This window comes from Protopterus annectens, chromosome 2.part0, assembly GCF_019279795.1.
Source record: "Protopterus annectens isolate FY-2018-M chromosome 2.part0, PAN1.0, whole genome shotgun sequence".
NCBI classification, from domain to species: Eukaryota; Metazoa; Chordata; order Ceratodontiformes; family Protopteridae; genus Protopterus; species Protopterus annectens.
The window spans coordinates 544,620,493-544,639,524 of NC_056728.1; positions in this window are offsets into that span (position 1 = coordinate 544,620,493).

Genomic DNA, 19,032 nt, shown 5'->3' on the forward strand with positions numbered 1-19,032 from the left:
CATCAGAAAGCCTAAGGATCCATAAGCAGGCCAAAGACAGTACATGGTATGCAGACATAAACATGGATCCTTTTTGTATTGAGTCAGTAGTTCTAATACTTGTTTTAAGAAGGATCAATGAATAAATATCCATAACAGCAATATTAATGCATACTATAAAGCAACATATGGATAATGTCAGAATCCTAAATTTTCCATGCAAATATCACAGAGTGTATCAAATCACCAGCAATACATATCCAATATAGGTGAATCCTTCTTCAGTTGTAATATTTACATATGTCTGTGCAAATGCACATGAGAAAGTACTGCATGTTACTGATGTAGATGTAAACACCTGTATGCATACAGGTCAATCCCATACTCCTGTAAATCACAGACATTTTTCATAATGCACACATTTTCCATTAAATTTATCAGTCTAACCATATACAGATCCATTGATAAGGAGCAATGTTAACATAGGTCCATAAGGAGGTAAATATTTCTCAACACAGCAATGCTAGCAGGTGCAAAATTACTTTGCAGCTAACTATGAGTTAAGTGTAACTAAAAGTAAGACCAGCTATGTGCGTGCATCTTTTAAGTCCCATTTGCACTATATATAATTAATGAGGTTCATTAAAATTCAAGGTTCTGGAATCTCATTTTTGAATGTTTGCAAAAGTTCTTGAAATTTGGTGCATTAACCAATAGCCTGGAATAACAAAATGGTGCTCCACACAAGTACTCAATAGGTATCATTAAACAAGACCATATGTAACAATTGTATGGTATTTTACAAGGATCTGGTATGACATACGTGCCACTTTTATATATTGATTTTGATACATTTACAAATCAGGCCTCTGCTACCTGCAAACTGAATGAGACCTTAGTGAATTATTTTCTGAACTGCGTATTATAGACATTATCAACTTTATCAAGATGGCTATTTTCAGAGGCTTCAGTGTGTCAGAGAGCCCAGCTGGACCAGGGAGGAGACCATCCAGATGGCGACCATCTGTGCTGGAGTAGAGTATTGCATGAGAATCAGACCATAGAACTTTGTGATGATCTTCATTTGGAACTGAATTATGAGGGAGTATCAGCGACTTACAGGAATCTACTGGACTGGAGTCCCCGTTTGAACTGCATTGGTGGGACACAGAGGAGCTTTGAAGGGTCACTGAGGTGTAGCAACACCTGGTGGATACCTACAGCAAATGTCAATCCTACATACCAAGACATGCCTAAGGAATTCAGACGTATAGCTGTCTTCTATATGTATGAAATTCATGCCTTTTAAAACAATTAAATAGCTGTTCTGACAATTAGCTCATCTGGATCAATAAGAAGGCATGGGGACTGATTTCCCTAAAATTATGTGCTCTATTCCCATGGGTTTTATTTCTTTAATAATGTTTATCATTTACATAATATTCAATATTGTAGATTTAGTTGTTTTCTAACATATAATGATACCATTTTACACATCCAGTATAGTAGTCTATCACTGATGCCTATCGCACATAGGCTGCCGATGACTACATATTTCTTAGTTATCTTCAGTTCTTTAACAGTATCGCCTATTCTGCCTGTGTATGTGTAAGTATTAACTCATAAATAACTTCATTTGTCCCTTCTTCATAAAGTGAACATTCTTATTAAAGTCTAGTTTGTTTAACACAAGAGTAGTGCATGTCTGAATGACTACACATCTTCTGTGTTGTAAAAACTTGATAATATCTGGCAGTTTAGTGGCTTATGAGGGCCTACAGCATTTATGTGTCAGACGCCTCCATATGTATCTCTTATTAACAGGAATATGGATACACATGCAGTTTGTTCAGAGCTAAAGTTTGCTTGCTGTTTGCTTAGCTTGTAAAGCAACAAGTCAGCATGCACATATCTTAGCTAAAGTGTGTGTTCAGATTCATATAGGGGAGAACTGTCATTACATTCTGATCATTGTATCATTCAATCGTCAGAAATGCTGCTGTACATATTTGCTTATTGATATTAATGGTTATTTTGAGCATGCTCATGAATACCTTGATTATTCATTTGATTTCTATGAATATCTCCATAATCCATAAAGTTCTGCCAACAGCACCTCTTTTATTACAGTGTTATATGTAAAACTCAGAACAGACTGCTATATTTCTGCAAAAACATTGTGGAATATGCTAATATTTGCAAACTAAATTTTGTGTATAACTGTGTCATTCTTTAATAATTTAACTTCGACAACCTTCTTATCCTCATCTTTGATGTGAGTGAGATGTTTAGACATACACTTGGCCTATAGAACAGGGAGATGACCTGATAGTAGGGATAATTTTTGAGTTACTATTTTTACTTTGCCAGTAAATATCTCTACATGTTTTATGTCCTCCCCCGTAAAATACATTAATGTGTCTGTGATGTACAGCACTTTGTAGTGGTCTGTTAACTGACGTTATGTGTAACATTTACTCAGAGGAATGAAAGTTTACTGGTGGGGTTTTCTGTTGTGACCACTGTGCTGACATGCTTTCATGCTTGCAGCATATTTTCACAAATGCACAGCACAATACACTTTTTGTAAAGCATAAACCATGGTCCCTAATAGTAGCCCGTCCATGCACATTCATACTTCCAATTCTTTTCATTGAATTCCCACCATACAATCTTAGACAAGATAGATTAGATAGCCAGCATACCTCTCAATTGTACCAAATTTCTCAGTTTTTACCGGTTTTGAGGTCCAAATAATGGGGTACCATGATTCTGGAGTGGCACCCCTTAATTTCAAGGCTTTTTTTTTTCAGTGACGCCATCACATGCAGAGGCATGAGCAATGATGTCAGCAGCCTGTCAGAATTGGCTGAGGGCTCAAGAGATTCACTGTACTTTGTTTCTGGGCAGCCAGTAGCGCATGAGCCATGCATGCATTTTCACAGCTGCTCCAAATATGTGTGTGAACTCTTTCCTGCCACAAGCATACTATCGCTCAAACTGCACTAGTTGAGCATTTCAATTTACTTCTGTGAGTAATTGAATTAGCACTGCACTTGGCACAGGCATATGTATGGTTCTTTCTTTTTTTCTGCTGTATATATATTGGTGTGTAAACTCTTTCTTGCCCCAAGCATAGGAGGTGTGTGAACTCTTTCTTGCCACAAGCATTTTTCTGCTGCATAGGAGGTGTGTGTGTGTGTGTGTGTGTGTGTGTGTGTGTGTGTGTGTGTGTGTGTGTGTGTGTGTGTGTGTGTGTGTGTGTGTGTGTGTGGTTAAGGTTATTCAGGCTCAAACCCTCTACCTTATGTACAAGGAGCAAGATCCTGAGTTCTCTACCCATACCACCACTTCTGACTGAAGGAGTCGTACCTCTCAATTGTACAAATTTTCACAGAATGTCTGGAATGTTTGGCTCATACTTTTGGTCTGTTCCTCTTAAAATTCAGATGGTGTGGTGGTGAACCAGTAATGTTGTTGCCTCATAGCAAGAGGTTCTCTGGTTTGATTCTCGACTGAAGTGCCTTTTGTGTGGAGTCTGCATATCCTTCGAGTGTTTGTGTGAGTTTCCTCCCATGATGCAAAGACATGTCTGGAGCCTCTGCTGAAAATTGGTGTCATTCCAACTCGAACTTTCCCAGTAAGCAAATTTAAAATAAAATTTGTGGTTTTCTGGCAAATCAGTAAGAAATTAATTCACTAAATAATGATAGCCATTTAAGTTTCAGTCTTCCTATCTTTCAGGAAACACATGATAATACAACATTTTATTCTAGCAACCTTCTAAGATTATACAAGCAATGTTTAAAATGTGTCCCCAGTTTTGGGCCTTTGCCCCCCCCCCCCAGTACATTTTGTCATTTTCCTGATTTCTTGTGATGCACAGTTCTTTAGGGGAAAGAGAAGTTTAGTGTTGTTTATGCAAAGTCTCCTTACATTGCTAGTAGCACAACAGGTAGTATACTTGCTTTTGCTGCAGAAGGCTATGGGTTCTACTCCCACAGTATGTGGATGAATTGCTGATACTGTACTGTGCTGAACTTTTAAAGGGGGTGGATGCTGCAGTCCTGAGAATGTCTTCCTTTGGTAGAGATACCTAGTAACTATGAACCTGTTATCAGTTTGCCATCCATTCCCTATTGAAATATTACTAGCTTATCATTTTTTTATGTAACATAGGCAATTTATTCTTCAAGGGCAGCAGGCACTTTACTTGTAAATAAAACAATGAAATATAAAGTTGTTTGCTAGCAGCAACCTCTTCATTAGTTACAGATCTCATTAATGTGGAATTATTTAGGTGACTTTTACTTCTGCAGAGATTGTGTATATTTACTGATACTGGTGGATTGTAGAAGTTTGAGTAGACTTTTATGATGGAAATGTTCTGAATTGGGCAGTTTTGTCATTATTGGTTCAAGCATTTTGTTTCATTGCTTACTGGAAAAATGTTCAAAACAATAAACTTAAAATGCACTCTAACAAGTGTGCTGTATTATACAAGGAATGTAATTTAATACAGTCAGGAAGGTGTATCAGAGAACACAAGTATGTTTCATGTGCAAGGGGCCTATGATTTGAAAACAACCCAAAGCTAATCTTTATTCACCACTGGCCAGTTGCATTTTCTTTGAATGTGGGTTCAATGCTGTTTTAATGAATGTGAGTTTCAAGGGCAGATACGATGTAATGCTAAGTCTGTTTTCATTGTGAGACTGTATTACTTTGTTTAGCAGATGTCTAATAGTGTTTGTGGTATAAAATGTAAAATAAATTTTAAGTGAGATTCAAATAATCATTGTAGAAGTAAAGCAGTATGCACATTACAGTGTTTATGATAAATGGAGTGAAATAGCCAAGTAATGTGACATTGGAATGGCTGCAGGGGAACTCTGGGGCCATATTTTGGTTGTCTGTTTTTCAGTTTACATTTGAAAGTTGGTATCACGCAATTCCATCGGAGTGGGTGGGGTTATATAATTATGCATGCAAATTTGATGTTAATCAGCGTACAGATTTGTACCTGCTTTCCATGGGCCTTTGTCCAGATTTTTGCTGTTTCCAGGTTGAGAGCTATGCTAGCCAGGTAGGTGTCAGGGTTAGAGTGTGGATGTAATCTAGAGTAGGAGGTTTGAGTCTCTGGTCCTCTAATCTGTGTTCAGTCCTGTTTCAAGATGTAAATTACTGTGTGTGTAACATTCCAAAATGTGTATGGTGATTCTGTGATGCTCTTCAAGTTAAAATTTAGAGAACCTGATCTGAGCAATGTATAGCCCTGTTATTTCAAAACAGCATCACTCACACATGTCATTTACTTTTTGCAGGTGATGAGGAATGGACTACAGGCTGGAGAAGCAGCAGAGGTAGAGAGGTACATTGATTATTATTTTTATTTTATTTATTTATTTGCAGTTTGTTAACTAAGAAAGTCCATTGGGCCAAAAATGAGCCCATTTTCAATGGAGGCCTGAGGAGGAAAGCTCTAACTACAATTTTACAATAAAAATCATCCGTTTGTCAATTATACATAGATATCAAACAAAAAGTCAGTTTGTAACTTATACAAAGTTTGAGAATAAAAACAACAAGGTAACACAAATAGGTGTATCCTATCAGAGTATTCTTAGGATATGAAACATAACAACAGAATGTGACATGAAGAAAGTGACTGAGGAGAGTAGACTTGTAGGGAAAATTTAGGTAATGATTAAGAACAAGGATAGAGACAATGGAGATAAGTGTAAGATGATAAGTATGATTAAGAAAAGAAGGATGAAGTTGAGGGAGTCAGGGAGGAAGAGAACAGGGGCATTCACAGTGAGTAGAGAGGTGTGAGTGGAGCAGGTTTTTGAAAGCGGAATGTTGTAGGTGGTTCTATTGTGAGGAGGAAGGGAATTCCATAGTCGTGCTAGGGAGGAAGATAGTAAAAGTGTCCCTGGGGTACGTATAGGTTTGCATACTTCCAGGAGGTTCTGATTGTTGGACCTAAGTAGTCTATTGGGTTGATGCATTTTGAGGCTGGAGGAGAGTGTGGGACAATTTGAGGGTTTGAAGATGAGTTTATGGGCAGAGGAGAGCTGAATGTAGGAGAGATAGTTAGGGAGTTCCAACCAATTTAAGGAGTGGAGGTCCTTACAGTGGTGGGAGGAGGATTTGGATCTGGTAGCAAACTTGGCAATTTTATTGTAGCAGGAAGCGAGTTTTGAGTTTTGAGAGGAGTGAAGATTGGTAAGGAGGGGGCACCATACAAAAGAGAGGGAATGAGATAGGTAGTAGAGAGGATGTATTTGGTTGAGGGGATAAAATAGTGACTGTGTTAATATAACATACCCAGTTTTTGATGTGTCTTAATATTAGTTTGTAGGTGGATATCAAATTTTAAATGATCATCAATAAGGACTCCTAGATGCTTTGAGTGGGGAACTATTTCAATTGAGGTCAAGTTTTGACTAATAATAGAGAAATAGTTCTTATCAATTTTGGTGGATTTAGAAGGAGTAAATATCATGATCTTGGATTTTGAAGGGTTGAGAGCAAAGTGATTGTTGAGCATCCAAGACTCGATGCAAGAGAAAGCATCTTGAGTTAGTGTCATGAGTTTAGAGAGGGATTTGGCAGAACATATAATGGTAGAATCGTCAGCATATTGGACCAGTTTAGCATTTGGAATAATGTAATGAAAGTCATTAATGAAGATGTTGAATAATAAAGGGCCTAATATAGAGCCTTGTGGGATGCCTGTGACAGTATGAAGGAAGGAGGAGGTGGAATTTTCCCATTTGATGGCTTGTTGTCTATTAGAAAGGTAACTGGAAAACCAGTTGATGGAGGAGGAGGAGAAAAGACTGAGATGAGAGAGCTTGGACAGGAGAAGGTTATGTGAAACAGTATCAAAGGCTTTGGATAAATCTAGAGAAGGGTAGATACTATGTTGCCTGAGTCACGAGCATGGATAATGGTTTCAAAAAAGGAGAGGAGGGCTGTGGTGTTGCTGTGTTGGGGTCTAAAACCATGTTGTGTGGGGGTCAGTAGTTGATTATCTAATAAATAGGGTAGGAGCTGTAGATGGATGCATTTTTCAAGAATTTTAGAAATGGAAGATAGGATGGCTATTGGACAGAAATTAGAGATTTCAGTATTGTTACCTCCCTTGTGGAGGGGAATAATGAAGGTTTTTTCCAGAGGAGGGGAACGTAAGATTCTTGAATGGAATGGTTTATTAGGATAGAGATGGGAAAAGCTATGCCATTGGCAGCTAGTTTGAGGAAGCTAAATGGAAGTAAGTCTGGGGCATTTGAGCATGGTTTTAATTGTTGTAGAAGTTTTTTATGGTTGTAATGGGAATATGTTTGATAGTGAAAGGGGGGTGCTGAAAAGAGATAGAGTTAGACAGGTTGAGTTTGTGGAGGGGGTGGGGATTTGCCTGACATATTATTAGGAAAAGATTTGGTGAGCTTAGCTATCAAGTGTATAAAGAAGGAATTAAATTGTGTAGTTATGGCAAGGTCAGAAAGAATCAGGATCTGGGCAGGGGTTATCTTTTTTACCAAGATGGAGTAGGGCAGCGATACTGTTCCAGAACTTTTTGAGATTCACTTTGTGATTGTTTTGTAATGTTGAGTAATAGGATTTCCGGTCTGTGTCAATTTGTTTTTTTCCTCTATTATGGAGTTGTCTGTACTCGGCTAAGGAGCTGGGGGGTTATATTTTTGGTATTGTTTCCATGCTTTATCATGGAGATGCATGAGGGAGATAGTCTCTTTAGTGAGCCGTGGGACAGTTTTGGATTTGTCCCTTTTAGATCTAAGGGGAGCAAAGCTGTTGAGTAGGGCAGTAAATTCAGTATTGAAGTATGTAACAGCATTGTTCAGAGGAAGGGTTTTTAAAGGGTTCCAGTTAATGTGTTTTAAGGAATCGGAGAAGGTTTGAGCATTGAAGTTTTTTAGGGAATGGATGGAGATGTGATTGTGGTGAAAATAAAGGGAAGAAGGTGTACAATGTACAAAGGCAGGAAAATGGTCACTAAATGAGTCAGGTAAGGTACCACTGTCAGAAACAGTGTGGGAGTGGGAAACTAGTATCCAGTCTAGAATGGTACCAGAAGTACTGTCTTTAGCAGGTCTAGTTGGAGAATTGATTAGTTGGGTGAATTTATATAGGTTATATTCTGAGATTATGTGGGAGAGTTTAAATAAGACCAGTTAATATTAACGTTGTCAAGGAGTATAGTCTCATTTTGTATGTTAGATGAGATCCAAGAAAGGATGTCCTCAAGAATAGGAATATTGTTAACTGGGGGGATGTATAGGGCATCTATGCATATGCTTTTGTTGTTGTTTATCTTTAGGAGTGCCAGGGTTAGTTCAGCTCTAGCAAATTGGGGTATGGGCTTTGTATAGGCGGTTACTGTCAAGGAAGATTAGTAGAGTAAGGCTACTCCACCACCTTTCTTTTTGGTTATGTCATTCCTTATAATTCTATAGTTGAGAGGAGTAATTTCAGGGTCCTTTTCTATGGGGTTTGAGCCATGTTTCTGAGATAAAAAAAGAATGTCTGGTTGATTGTAGGATAGCCTGGCTTGAACATTAGCTAATTTGTTGCAGAAACTTAATTGTAGCAAATAGGAGAGATTTGTGGGGAGAAGAGGAAGATGGAGAGGGAAAGTTATTGTTCTGGCTAGTTGAGGGACTGTGATTGGTTTAGATGTTACCAGAGCTAGGACTGAGATCAGTTGAAGTAGGATGGAGGAATGGTGTTTAGAGTCTTTGAAGTTGGGGTAGTGGGTGGGGAAGCAATTATGGACTGAAGTGTAAGGGAAGGGGACTGTTTTAGAGATGCTTGGGATAGGTTTTCTGATAAACAAGTGAGTGTCATTGTAATTGTAAAGTTGTATAGAAATATAAAGAGTGAGGATAAATTCAAATTTGATGAAAGTTGAATTTATATAAAAGGGGGTAATGACAGATGTAAGAGAGACAGGTGAGATGGAGAAGGCAGGAGAGGAAGAGAGGGAGAGATATCAAGTGTAATGTTAGTGTAGATTTGGTTAGCATAATGGGAGTGGGGTGGTACTTGCTTGTGATAGGTTGATTATGGAGGGGAGTGGTTATGTGGCTATAAATGTAGAGGTAGTGGGGGCATGTGGGAAATGGGGGCAGGGTAGGGGAGCGAGTGAGCCCGGAGGGCGAATGGAGCAGGTAGAAAGAAGAATGAGTAATGAGGAGGAGAAATTGAAAAACAGTAAGTGACACAGTTACTTTCAGGCACCTGGGGCTACCACAGAGTCCAGAAGCATGTGTATTTTAAAGCATTAAAATGTGGTTGTAGTCTGGAACTCTACTTGGGGACTAACAAATAACTGAAAACATATTACAAGCAGTACCAAACTTCTCGATCTGTTAAATAATTTTAGGGCAATGGCATCAAGTGTACGTTTATTTATTTTTATTTATTTTACATTTGTTGACCGGGCTAGTCCAGCTGGATATAGGTCCATTTTCAGCAGAGGCCTGGGGAGAAAAGCTCCTTGAAAATACAGCAAAATGTATATAAAATAACAGTGTTCAACAGATACAGGTGCAATACATATTTAAGCAATTTTATACATGACAGATTTTACAGATGTGGGTACATTAAATACATAAGCAAATATTTTCACTTCAAAACATGTCTGCTTACAGAATCGTATTACTTATAGCATTTGTTAGTTATAGGGAGATATTGATGAAGATATTTTAGTAATATATAAGGCCCATTTTCTTTAAGGTTTTCAATAGGCAATTAGTATATACAGTTGATGTGACGGGTGTCTTTGTGAAAAAAAGGTGTAGTTAGTCTGGGTTCACACAGGGACATAACCAATGGGATTTAAGGTAGGTTTTCAGCTTGCTTTTAAATTGTGTTAGTGAGGAAAGGGAGGTCATGTATATACTGACATCTAGTTTTTGTAAATAAAAATAGATGTGATCATTATTGCAGGGTCATATTTTTGACATTACCATGTATACTACTTACAATGCAGGAATACTCATTATGCATTGTTAAGGTAAATGCAATACTCAGACAATACCTGTGCTTACAAGTCTGATTTACCTAAAACTATGTTTACATACAATTTAGCTGCAAGCCATGTTTGCTGAAGTTTTGTAGTGTATGCCACAACATAAATAACAGTCATTTATGTGCCACTGTCACAGTGCTATTGATGTGGATGGCTCACATACAAATTAATAATGCTTTACCTTCTGCTTTTAACACATGTATTGGCTTATTTTTATGTGTGGCTTGTGGTTCTCACTTAGTGTCCTATATGTTATCCATAGACCCTCTGTTCACATACTGAATGGGTGTCTGTTGTGTCAGTGTTCACATTGTTGTCGGTGTTCAATGTGGTATTACACTTGCTTACAGCACCTTTGATGGTTTAGTTAAAACATACTTGTACCCTGTGTTTGAGGATACTTGTGCACATAGGCATTCCTTTTAAACATTTTTAAATGTTTGTTACGTTATCAGCAAGCAGCATCACACTGTTTACATTTTGCAGCATAGTGATTGCTAATAAATATATGTAGGGAGCTCATACATTTGTAGACAGACAATACTGTTTTTATGACATTCTAAGTTTTCATGTGTCACAAGCTGTCACTGTGTTTAAGACTGAACATTATTACTACTGTGTTTTGCTGTGTTGTGTTGTATTCCAAAAACTGATGTGAGGTCTGCCAATGACCATGTTGTCTTCCTCAGCTGTTTGGCATATGGCTTTTATATATCCCACGAGATAGTCATCTCACTCTGCCTTCATTATAACAATATGTTAATTGGTGGCTGTTCATATGACTCATTATATGCACAGACACATGGAATACATTTGACAATCACACCAGCATAAATATTCAGGGTACATGGGCAAGAGAAGAAACATGTAAATACTGTTAATCTGTAGGAGAGTCAACTGGACACGTTACTGAGGCAAAAATCAGTATTAAACAGTGCAGGTCTCAGTAGTACTGTTACGTTGTAATTTTTCCAGTATTGTTTTGCAAAGTAGATGGATGTGAAAGCTGCATGAGACAGTGTCATGAAATGTGTCACTTCAAATGTCAGGATATGTCAGTGTGCTGGCATTGTGTATGCTTGTCATGCGTAATGGTGGCCAATAAATAACTGTTCAGGTCATGTCATGCTTTCTACTGGTAAGCTCTGTTATGCGTGCCATGGCATGACCTTGAGTAAGATATTCACATTGTGTGATGGATACAGTGTCCTTGATATGCTCCAGTACTGAAAATGTTCATAAATATAGATAATGGGATATAGGGAATGTGCTGTGTGCATGAGAAGCTATCTACTAGCAACAAATCTGTTAATTATAATTGCATTACATAATAATGTCTGCTCCATTACTTCTTTGACTGTGTTTTTAGTGACACCTGCAATGTATGCTAATATACCTTTATTCTCATATGCAGATATCATATGTTGACAGGATGTCACTTAATGTCTGTTGGACTGTAGATGTGCACATCAGTTTCAGTTTAATGTCAGCTGTGATTTTCACAGGGATGTGTGGACTGATAAACATTATTTTTTTCATTGTTATGGTTTTGATTACGGACACACATCACGTATAGATGTACACTTCACTATGGCGATAAAACATTGTAAGGAGTTATAATGACATTTCTGCCTATTCATTGTGTCACAGTGGGTATGTTATGTAGTCAGGTAGTATCAGGTATGCATAGGTAATTTCTGTCCTGTGTTGTGATTTACCTTGACAGAGTATGGGACCTGTGGATGCTCACCCATTGGACGTCATCAGCGGGCACAAACCAGACCACTGCCAGAGTCCTGCAATGACGGTGACCATGATGGAGATGAGGAAGATGACGAGAAAGCAGGACCTGTGTGTGACATCATTACTGCTGCACTGCAGAGGAGATGAATGTAGGAACCAAAACAAGATGATTATCAGGAGCAGATCCAGGAAGCAGTGACAGATGTGTTTTGTACACAGATTAGGGACATGATGGGAAATTTCTTCCAGGACATGGCACAGGCTATGCATGACTCATTCAGAGAGATAACCCATGAGATCATTCATAATGTTCATCCCTATCAGGGCAGTCCTTCAGGTGTGTAGGTTTCTCTGTGTGCTCCACTTGTGTAATGCTGCCACCATGGTGTTCGACCTATCAGTGATTAGACTGTATTTGCACACTTGCACATACATACCATTTTGCTCCCATGCTTATGGGTTACAGGTGCAAATATACAATACAAATTCCATGTGACATTTAGCATTATATTTCAACATATGAATGGCATACATTACCACACTAGACTTAACTTCAACATTCAGCTGTCCATGCACTCTTGCAGTTAACATACAGCTACTGCTACAGCAATTCCATTGTAAACATGTGTATTACTGACAGCAACTAGCAAACAACATGTTGCCCATATTCTAGTGCTCTTATATTAGTATGGGTATGATTAGTGGATTGCCTTGATATGTACGTGCAAGACAAAGACATGTCCTTGTCCCTGTGTTTTGGATGACAGTTGTCATGCTGCCCCACAGGTATATTGGGATTGTGTGTTGCATGTGTTGGAAATGCTGATGCCATGTTGTGTCATATAAATGTATCTCATACATATGGGCAGTCCTCCTTTATTGAATGCATAGACTGACAATGTAATGTTCACGTAGACAGCATGGTAATGAACATTTATTCAGTAACAGTACTGTATGCCATGTTTGGTCTATGTTACATTTCCACATCCATTCCTCATTCACATAAAATCAAATACTTTGGTAAGTGGTGTACATATATGATGATCTATGTACATGTCTATGTACATATTGTTATCCATAGAGAAAGACCACTGTACCTTTGAAATGTGAGAAGCCACTGACTTCATATTAATGTGTTGTAATCTTGCTCACAGGGCTATCCTCTGCTCAGTAATGACCAGAGTTAGTGACATATAAATGAAGGTGTTTATTCCACATGTTGTTTTATATTCATCTGCCTTTATGACATACTTGGCCATTTGCTTTAATGTACTTTGGGATGACTTCAGCACCACCCTTTGAGGTGTGCACATGCATTTGCAGTGTGTGTCCTTTCATATTGTTGCCCTGGTTTATCATTTGCCTATGGAGATTGAATGCCTTGTCTTCCTTGATGTGGGCCCATGTTGTCCACCTCCATTCCACCTTTGTAGGTATGTAATATATCTTGCACATATGTTTGCCTTTGTTGGAATTCTCGTCCATTTTCATGTATTTGTTTGGAAACAAGGTCAATATATGCCAATTCCATGGCCATTATGCAAATGCAAGATAAATACAAACAAGTTCCTTGTTACTCCTTGCAGTGCATCCATGTTCTTGTTATACTTGTGTGTTACATATTAACCATTGTACGTTGTTGAAATTCCTGTGCACAAACTGACAGTTTTAATATAGCAGTAATGTTAGATTTGTGACTGTATATTATTGGATGTCACTGCTGTGTGCATATGCATTGACATTGCTTTCATATAATTTCCTCTTAGCTACTGATGGTCATACATATGCCTACACCTGTGTGCTGCCTTTGGCATGGCATATGTGTGTGATATATGTACTCCATTACATATTTGTTTGGGTTGTGTGCACTTACTTGTATAGGTAGCAGCCAGTATGCTGTTTTTGCTCCAGTACAATCATTTGAAACTGTGCTTGCTTGTTTGCCTTTCACATGTATGGCCAGAGGTTCTCTTCTGTCCTCTGCAGGTATTATCTGGCATTCCAAGATCTGCATTTGCTCATCTGTGATGTTGCTTGGCTTACACCTGCACTGCTGACAGAGTACTTGGATAGCTGTTTATTTATCCAGTGTGTACTGTGATTCCTATTTATTACTCTACAACACACAGCTACCATAAGTCATACACATCCAGGTATGACTGCCACACGGTTTGCAACACGTCATGCCTGCAGTGCATCCCCACCCTGTTTGACAGCTTTCCATTCCCGGTGTTGTGCAGTGTGCCATCTGTGTAACTTACATACCTCTCAACATTTTAGTGTAAGAGATCTAGATAAAGCCAAAAATAATGGGGGGACAAACCCCAAAAAAGGTACAGATTTGAAATATTGCTGTTGTAAACTAAGAAGGTTTCAGTTATTGTCATAAACCACACATTTTATGAGGAAAAGGCCAAAATATCAGGCAAAAATCTGGACATTCTGCAAAAATCTGGACAGTTGAAAGGTATGTTAACTTACCTATCCTTCCTGTTTATTTCCTACTTTTGTCAGTCATGTGTTCTGATATTTGTCCTATGGGTATACTTGCTGTGATGGCCTTCTCCTCCTCTTTCCCTGCCTTTACCTTTCCTTCTGGTCTTAAAAAAAACTAAGAAATGGGACCCATTCATACCAATGAGTATTGCCCATGACCCTCTGACTGTTCCCAGGATTTTCCTTTTCCAGCATACCTTTCGTGTGTCCCTCTTCTTCACCCATACCTCACGTCTGCTTTTCTATCTCTCTCTTTCCATGCTTGTGTTCTTTACTTGTGTTCCCTACACACGTACCATACCTATTGTTAGCTACTGTTAGATGTGGTGATGTGCTCTTCACCTTTATTAATGTTTTATTAGAATTTTTATGGATTCCATCAGAATGTGTAAGTGATAGCTAGCATATTTTAATAATAATGGAATTATGTAGATGTTCCATAGTTGTCTGTAAGCTTACTTGAGAGATATGCATTAACAAATATCAGACAGCTTAGATTGTTATATTTCCCTAATTTTGTTAATGCACATGATGCTTTGAGAAAGATTCTTCATGTCTTACAGAGTAGCTGTGATTGATATACACTGTTACTACTGAGAAACTGGTATGTGCTGAGATATTCTAAATTTACTGAGCATATTTACATATTACATGCATATCTGCAACTTTTCTGCTGACATTGGTGCAATGTGCCAGATTTCTCAAACTTTACAGAATCCTAACCTTAGTTTGAAATCTTACTACAAAGTATAGGTGATTCTGAAAGAGGTGCTTCCTCTGGTAATATATATGCAACATGGAGCTCAAAAGACATCTGTGACAGTCATTTTCCCAATTCCAAAAGAATAAAATGAATTGTAGCTGATTCCTGAATAAGTATCCACTTCCAGTGTATGCATGTATGTTCATCATGTATCCACCATGACATCATTGTAAGAAACCATCCTGAATAACAAATATATATATATATATATATATATATATATATATATATATATATATATATATATATATATGTGCCTTTTAGCACTTCTGTGGATCCCTAGCGATATCTGCATTGCTTACTGTACTTATTTCCTTGTTTCACTTGTAAGAAAGTTACTGTTTGTCGTTTTTGCATTTAGGTTACCTGTAACACATTGCACTTAAGTTACCTGGCACTTGCTCACTAAAGCAATTATATAAGTCAGGTCTAAAAAAATTAAAAGCACTACACCCTCACAAACTCCCCTTGAGTACCTTGTTCCCCATTGGCCCTTTTTTCAATTATAAAGGAATTCCCAATACTATTCTAGCATGTCCAAAGGTCAGTTGTCAATCTCCTCTCCGGTCCAGCAGGTGAATCTGGGAATCTTGAGGCAATGTTACAACTGCCTCATGTACACAGACAACCCTCTCCTCCTCCCAACAAATTCCAACACATGTGAGAGATGCAACCATATAGCCAAACTGGAGGCTAAGCTCTCTCAACTCAGTACTGGCGTAACCAGTCAGGAGGAGAAGGAAACCACACTCACTACAATTCAAGTCTCACATAGACCTACCACGACAACAAACCAAACACATAAACACACAAAAACATACTCGGAGGCTCTAAATAAAAATCTGCCTAAGCAGCAGAGACCTCCAAAGCAGACACCCAAGCAACCGCTACCCCAAAACAAGACACGTGCAACACATAACTCACAAAGCCAGTGTGCCAAACAGTCACAGCCCTTAAGGCTAAACAACACAACTGATACACTTGTAATAGGTGACTCTATCGTCAGGCACACTGACGTCCCGCTCACCAGGCTGAACAAGGAGAGGGTCACGGTGAGCTGCCTGTCGGGAGCTAGGATCCGCCACATAACACAAGCACTCAGGTCACTCCAAGGCAAGTACAAATATGACTCAGTCATTGTCCATGCTGGTGTGAATGACCTGAGACGTACCTCCCCGGACTACATGAAAAGAGACATAGAGGAGGTCTCTGAGCATGTAGCCCAGGCCGGTATGACCCTGACCTTGAGTAGCATCTTACCCTCACCAAGAATGATGCCACAATATGAAAACAAGATGATCAATTTCAACAATTGGCTTAAGTGTTGGTGTCATTCAAAGGGGATCCAATGCCTGTCAGCCTGGGATGACATGCTCAACAAGCCACGATGCTTCGCTAGGGACGGCTTGCACCTGTCACCCCTGGGCTTTCGGATATTGGCAAAGGCTCTTGCTACCCCCATAGTGCCTTTTTTAGGCAAGGCTCAAAAGACAAAACCACCTCCATAGGTATCACAAGGGATAAGAAACTAAGAGTAATGCTACTCAATGCCAGAAGTCTAAACTTCAAGATGCACGCACTCGAAACTCTCCTTAGCATGGAGAACATCGATATCTGTGCAGTAACAGAAACCTGGTTCAAGGCTCCGAGAGCACCCCAGCACTACCAGGTTATACCTCATACCATACTTTTCGGCCCCAAAACTTGGACTGAACCACAAAAGGAGGGGGAGTATCAATATTCGTCAAAGATACCCACACCTCCAGGTTGGTGGCACAGCACGAAGCATCAGAGACTATCCATGTGCAGCTGACTGTGGGTAAAACTGCCTTCCAGTTTATAGCCTGCTACAGACCACCCTCCCAAACACAGGAACCCCACTTGGCCTTCCTGAGAATACTGGAAAATATGAAGGTCTCTCCAAACACCATTATATTGGGCGACTTCAACTACCCAAACATAGACTGGGAGCATTACTCTAGCTCCAACACCCTAGCCCAAAGGTTCCTAGAATTTATAAACTCAAATGCTATGGAACAACTTGTTACCACTCCCACAAGAGGGGAAAACATACTGGACCTGATTTTCACCAACATGGGGACACTATGCTCCAGACCAGAAGTGTATCCCTCACTGGTAAGATCAGACCATAAACTAATCTCACTGGATATTCACATCCCGACCCCACCCCCCTGCCCAGAAAACCACAGTGAAAAACTTCTCTAAAGCAAATTTCACACACCTCAAAACTGAGGCGAAATCCTTCAAAGCCCCCGGGCCTGTGGAAAATACGGCCCAGACCGCAGAATCCTTTATAAACGCATTCTATGAACACCTTCAGGAATGCATGGATCATGCAATCCCAAATAAAACCAAGACCCAATCCTCCAAAGGCAGACGTCCTGTCTGGTGGACCCCAGCCATAAACAAACTATACAATAGAAGGAGGAAGCTACTACATGATAGAGCAAAATCCCAAAAAGGGAAGGCATCTCTGATCAGTATTAGCAAAAAACTACGGGCACTCATAAAATTGTCTAAGGCCAGCTTCGAGAGAAAATTTGCACAGGACACTAAGGATAATCACAAGGCTTTCTTTAGTTATGTTAGGAACCTGGGTGGGAATTCCCAGATATGCTCAGAATTAGTCCAAAATGACAAAAAATACACCGAGCCCACAGACATTGCCAACATCCTAGCTGACGGGTTCAGTGCAGACTTCTCCCCCCTCTCCCCACCAAAAGGGCAAATATCTATCCCAACAGAGTGCTGCCCCCCTGACATCTCAGATGCTCAGGTAAGAGCCGCCTCTCCAAAGCAAAAATCACAGCATCAATGGGACCAGATGGTGTCCCGGGCTGCATCCTACATGAACTCCAAGAAGAGCTAAACCCAAACATAAAACTACTGTTCAGTCTTAGCCTTACTACAGGATATGTACCCAAAGAGTGGCGTACAGCAACAGTGGTCCCTCTCCACAAAGGTGGTGCCTCAACGGATCCTGGAAACTATCGCCCCATAAGCCTGACTAGCTTGGTCTGCAAAGCTATGGAAAGGATCATCATGGACCTCATAAATAAAGATATTGGGGACCTACAGACACTGGATCCTACCCAGTTTGGCTTTGTTAAGGGCAGATCCTGCCTCTTAAACCTGGTTGATTTCTTTGAAACAGTCACCAAGGCCATTGACGAGGGGAAGGTGGTCCACACAGCCTACCTGGACCTCGCAAAAGCCTTCGATACAATACCCCACTCGGGCATTATAGATAAGCTCACCAGCTTAAATATAAACCCCTATGTCACTAGATGGGTTGCAAACTGGCTCAAGGACAGAACCCACATAGTTAGAATTGCTGGAGCCATGTCAGACTCCAAACCAGTTACAAGTGGCATCCCACAAGGCTCAGTCCTGGGACCTCTCTTGTTCGGTATATATTTCTCGGCGGTACAGGCCAACACAAAAGGACTGTAGCTGACCAAGTTCGCAGATGACTGCAAACTGGGTGCCATAATCAACTCTCCAGCCGACACAAGCATCCTCCAAAAGGGCCTCATAGAAACAGACAAATGGTTCCAGAGCCATGGCCTCAAGCTAAACGCCAAAAAGTGTATAGTCATCCCCTTTGGCAAAAACAAAGTACCCACAAATTACCACATAGGTGGTAATCCATTAAGTACAGAAGAAGTCATTAGGGACCTGGGGACCCAAGTTGATAGCAATCTCTCATTTGACAACCACGTGGCCAAAGTGGTTAGAAAAACTTTTTATATAGCCCACCTAATCATGAAGGGATTCACATCTAGATCAGGGGAGGTCATCGTACCTCTTTACTCATCTCTCATCAGGCCCATAATTGAGTACAATGCCCCTTTTGGGATGTACCTTACCAGACACCTGCAGCAACTGGAAAGACCCCAAAAGTACCTCACCAAGAGGATCAAAGGGCTCAAACAGATGCCATATGCTGCCCGGTTAAAGAAACTCCAGC